Source organism: Microtus ochrogaster, chromosome 16 (assembly GCF_000317375.1).
Source record: "Microtus ochrogaster isolate Prairie Vole_2 chromosome 16, MicOch1.0, whole genome shotgun sequence".
In the NCBI taxonomy this organism is placed as follows: Eukaryota; Metazoa; Chordata; class Mammalia; order Rodentia; family Cricetidae; genus Microtus; species Microtus ochrogaster.
The window spans coordinates 9,873,745-9,879,214 of record NC_022018.1 but is presented as its reverse complement, the minus strand read 5'-3'; the positions used below and the strand labels follow the sequence as shown (position 1 = coordinate 9,879,214).

The 5,470-nt window shown below is 45.1% G+C and overlaps 1 protein-coding gene across 1 annotated transcript in view; it reads right to left on the bottom strand.

The window, feature by feature from the left end:
- Window positions 1-5,470, bottom strand: part of Epas1 (endothelial PAS domain protein 1) — an 81,920-nt gene that overhangs the window by 37,899 nt on the left and 38,551 nt on the right. The window lies entirely within an intron of this gene.

The following is a 5,470-nucleotide window of genomic DNA, read 5'->3' as shown; positions in this document are numbered from 1 at the left end:
ACTCTTGCTCATTTTCCTCTCTGTTGCAGGATGGGAGAAGGAAGACGCGCTCTCACTCAACCCTGCCACTTTCAGGAGGTTCTGAAGATACAGAGTCCATGCCAAGTACTAACACAGGCAACTCAGAACATCTGGGCCAGAATTCTTAATTCTCTGCTTGCTAACTCCACACTTTAGCTAGGAAGGTGCTTAGCATGCCCACATTGGTACCCACTTCACAGTTATTATGAGGAATTAATGTGGTCATTTATATGAAACCTTTAGCACCAGGCACATCCCACCATAAGCAATCAACATTAGCTTAATAGTTAAAAAAAAAAAGACAATCCCTCTATGAAAAGACAACCTATCAACAGCATAGGGCAACTGTGTCCTCAGAAAAATGAATGCATCACACGGAACACTTTCTGTTTTATTATGCAGAAAAACAGCTAGAAATACGGTAAATAATAAAATCCTTACAATGGTCACAGCATCACAGTTACACTGTTTGCTAGAGTTCCGCTGTGATTTTAGACAGTGCCGTGTTAGCATCTTTAAACTTCACAGCTTGCTGCAAGAGTAGACATGACTAGCATCCCAGATTTTCAGAAGAGAAACAGGCTCACAGAGGCTAAATAATTCACCTGTGGCTGCCAGCTGATAAATAGAGAACTGAACTCTGCCCTGGGCAAGGCAACCCCAGAATCCAAGCACTTAGTCATTAGGGATTGTTAAGAGCTGCCTAGTAATAGAGTTAGGGAGCTCCCCTCCCCCAGCCCTGGCCTACTGAGTAATTATCTGTGTTTTCTTGTGTTTCTATAAATAACATATATTACTTGTATAATAAAGAGATAAGTTTGTTTTTATTTCTGTAGAAGATGTTCAATGTGTTTTGTGGCTCTCAAGGCTTGATCTAATCAGCTCCAGGCTGGCTCGTTCTACCTTACCTTTTGAGGTTGCCAAACCCAGGGGCTGCTTTCCTTTTTTTTTTTTTTGGCTTTGAGCCTCTTGTTATCTGAACAGAAAATCACTATTTGGGGATTCCTGGAATGTTGGCGTGCCTTTCACCCCTTTACGGATTTGAGGCAGAAGCCCTGCTTTGACTTTACAGCATACCTCATTGGCAGACACAGATCCCTGGATGGATGGATTACCCACTGGATTCCAGACTGCAGGAAGAACCATACAACACTCTGAGGGTCAAGCAGAACCCTGTGCGAAATTGTGAAGTGAGGGAATTGGGCTTTCTTGTCCTCTCTGCCTTTTCTGATTTCCTCGTCTATCCTTTCTTCCTCCACTCTCCCTGACTTTCAGCTCTTAGGAATCCCACCACCATACCCATCCGTCTCACCCTCTAGCAACCTGTCCTTGGGGAGATTTCGCATCTTCATTCTGAATTCATCGGGGTGGGATGTGTTGAGGGTGCACAAGCTTTTAGGCGTGGGAAAGGCAGGAGGGCACAGCTCTGGGTCATGAGAACCAGGTAGGAGATGCTGAATTCTGCTCCAGCACTAGGCCCTCACACTTCCTGATGACCTCAGGGTCAACACATGACCTAGTCATCGGGAACATCTAAAGCAGCCATGCTGGGTGGAGCAATCATCACAGGCTGTCTATTACAGCAGCACCTTCATGGGCAAAGCCCCTGGCATGTCAGGACTCCTGCGTTAGAGAAGGAGAGCCTCCATGGTGGAGGAACAGCTGTGGGGAAGGGGGAGGCTACCCAGAGGCAGATTCTGTTTGGCATCTGAGATTTGAGCTGGGCCACATTCCTTCAACCACACGAACACTGTTCGGCCACTGCACCGCGAACTGTCCATACCACCCCATTACACCCTTCTTCCTGACGCAGCTCAGCAGACACTGTACAGTTTACAGATAGGAAAACTGAGGCTCAGAATATATTATGCCATTTTCCCAAGGCCTTGAAGCCAGAACCTACATAAACCCTAGGAGGGTCTCCAGTTATCCTTGCAGCCGTGTGAGGAGGGCAGGCAGGTGGGACCCATGTCCCCATTTTAGAGACCTGGAAACTGAGAACCAACCAGGTTATGTGACTTGCCTAGAGCCATTATCTAATTAGTGGCAGAGCCAGGAATAAATCCTTAACCCCCAGACCCCTAGCACTCTTTCCAGTGTTCATCTGTAGGGGCCAGTACCTCTCCTAAGCAGGAAGGAAGAAACTTCCACATGTTAACCATTCAGAAGAAAGGCCGAGAACCTGCAGCAGGCCCCTGGTTTAGAGAGGTGTGCACTCCATTTTAGCTACCTTGTTTCTACAGTCGTGCCCTCTAGAACTAGCTTGGTTTTAATTAGATTTCCTGGTTAACATAGTCCAGAGATGTCTAATGCTGGCTCTCAGGAAAATAGACAAAAATCTGCAACACTCAAATCTTTAATTAGCAACCCTGAAGAACAGAATAATCAACATGAAGGTACAAGTAACAGAAGCCCAAGCTTGTGCATTGGCCACAATGCGGACTACCCATCTGACTTTGGAGAAGAAAATGCATTCTCTGGGCTCTGCTCCCTTTAAAACAGGAAGAAGACTCCACGTCTTGTCAGGATAAAATAGGGTAAGTCAGCACGCTCTAGAAGGCTCTCTGGCCATGAAAACTGTCATGGCAAAATGAAGATCCATTGTCTGGCTACCAGGAGCATCGGCTGCATTTGGACTCTGCCATAACACCTAGCAGGCTGTCTGGGGATACAGGGCTGTGTCACACAAGCTGATCCTGGCCAGTTCTGCATGTCACATTGGGGCATCTTGCTAGGCCAACAAGGGGTTTCTTCCTGAAACACGTTTCTTCCAAGATGGGCCCTGCAGTGATCACGTTTTGTTTTTCTTTATTGTGTCACAAACCTAAAACAGACATGTTTGAATCCACTGGCCTCTCTTAAAAAGTTCTCAGATCCTAAATGTTTAGATAATTAGAAGTGAGACTTAGTAGTGTCTCATACCACATTGGGTTTTTTTGGGGGGGGGGCAAAGTCTCTCCTCCCCATCCTAGGTGGCTCTCCTGTTCCCACAAAGAGGCCTTGTGGCACATGTTTTGTATGAAAGACACTCTGCCTCCTGTCCTTACCCACACCGAAAGCTGCCTGCTAGGAGCCGCTTCTGATTTGCTGGGGCTTTTCTGCCCCTTCTACATCCACGTATAGGCAGTCGCTCTTCCTGGGAGAAGCACACATGATTCTGAAAATGTTAATCTCACGTCAATGAAGCAACTTCAGGACTAAGCAGCGGACTGGAAGTAAAACAAAATTGAGTGCATTGACGCATTGATTGATCAATCGCTAGGTAGAGGTACAACCATTCCTTTGCTAGTGGTCGGCTGGCTTTAGGACCTCACAGCCATCAAAGTCCTCAGATGCTCAAGTCCTTAAGGAGTGTAGTGTTTGCATGGAACCTACACAATCCTCTTACATACTTTAAACCAGTTATAATGTTTCCTACAATGTGAGCACTATATAATAGTTACTATACTGTATTATTGACGGGGGGGGGGGTGATAAGAAAAAAAGGACTGTACATATTCAGCACATACATAATTTCTCTCTGAATATTCTAGATGTGGTTAGTTGAATAAAAGGATATGGAACCATGGAATATAAATTGATGGTCTTAGACACTGCCATTCAACTAAGCAAAACAACCTTTGGCCAGAGCACTCGATGTTGTAAGTGTGACATTTATCCACAGTGGCCTACTCCTGGCCCAGATGAGCCTTATTTCTGACCTCCAACTGACCAAAGCCTGAGGGGAAGTCTAGCCATTTCCAGCGCCACCAAGGAAGTTGGTTGCTCAGTTAGCTTTACCGTGACTACGGTCATCAGGTATCTAAGCCATATGTCTATTACCCTATAAGGTCAGGTAGCCGAGGAGTCAAGTGTGGGTCAGGGAGGAAGAGGGATGGAGGCTCATTAAAACAGCTTGGATCAATCTGTTGTTCTGACCCAAAGTTCCAAACTAAAGCTGAATCACAGAGAATGTGAACGCAAGAAATAGGGGCAGATGAAATTGGGAAGGAGGTGGACACTTGCATGAGTCTGTCCAAGAACTGCCTGAAGGGAGAAACATGGGCCCTCGAGGACCCGACACTCTGAGGTTGGCACTGCACGGACGTCATACACAGCCATACCGGCAGGCAAAACATCCATATACATAGAAAGAAAGAAGTAAATATTTTTTTAAAAAAGAAAATACCAAGTTCAGGTCTCAGAGAGGATCAAGAGTCACTGGACAGTTTAGTAGTTAATTGCTTCACGGATGAAATCAGAGCAGAAACAAAGCTTTTGGGTTCTTTGTCTTGGCTCTTCACTGGAAGAACTTTAAAAATGGATCCTGGGGCCCTGGCTCCAGAGATTTGGATTTGATGTGTCTGTGGTACAGCATGGCATCATGCCCCTGTCTCTGCAGTTCTTATGTAGCTAGGACCAAGGACCACTGTTACAAAGTTGACAATTTTAAAGGCCCCTTTTGTTGACTTTTGTGCATATTATATATGTAATCTGGAGTTATGGATGTCTTGAAAATATAAGCACTTTACCCTTTCTCAGACATTTAGGAGGAAAAACTTTTTTTTATGGAGTTCTGGAGTCCAGTGCTTTTTCTAACTGGTTCCATTTGATCCATATCACATTGAGATTATTGTTATTGATGTCAGTTTGGCAAAACAGTCATTTTCAATGTTACCTTGTATCAGAATCACCCGGAGTTCTTGTTGATACAGATATCCGGGCCCATGATCATACATCACAGGGGTCTACATCTGAGACCTAGCCACATGCTTCCTCTACCTTACATGGTGTCCATAATCATCACGTCTAGTAAATTTGAAGACACTGTCATAAGCTAAACAGATATTATCTGGTGGCTGATGAGGCCATCGATCTACTAGGTGTTATAGCTATAGAAAGAGATCAAAATAATGACATAGAGGTTGGGACTGTCACATGAAAGGTGGTGGCCACTGCAAGAGTCGCTTCAGGAGAAGGCTAGGGCTTATTCTGGTGAGGTGGCCACTGCTCTAAGTATTTTGGAAGGTCGTCTTGGAATTAATGTTGGAGCCACACAGAATATCAGTTACAACATTTAATAGTGTTGACGTCATTCTAAACCCCTGGCTATCTTCCCCTACTTATCCACCCTTTTAGTCACCAGACCAGGCTGTGAAAAGCTCATAATTCTTGGAAAGAATAAAATGTGCTCTCAACTGCTAAGGTTTTGCCCAACTGGAGGTTCTCAAAAAGAACACAACAACTCACAAGAATATCTCAGAGAGTAATTTTAAGGCTAGCAAGAATGCGTTCTGTGGAGACCGTGTTTTGATGGTCCACTTCCTGGGAGCATTCTGACATTTGTCCAGAGGTCAGTCAGGGGCATCTCTTCCAAAGGGAGGGAAAAGCCATCGGTCAGAACGGAGAATACCAAGCTATGAACTCAGGAAGAACCGAGACTCGAGCAAACGGAAGAGACATTGGTGCA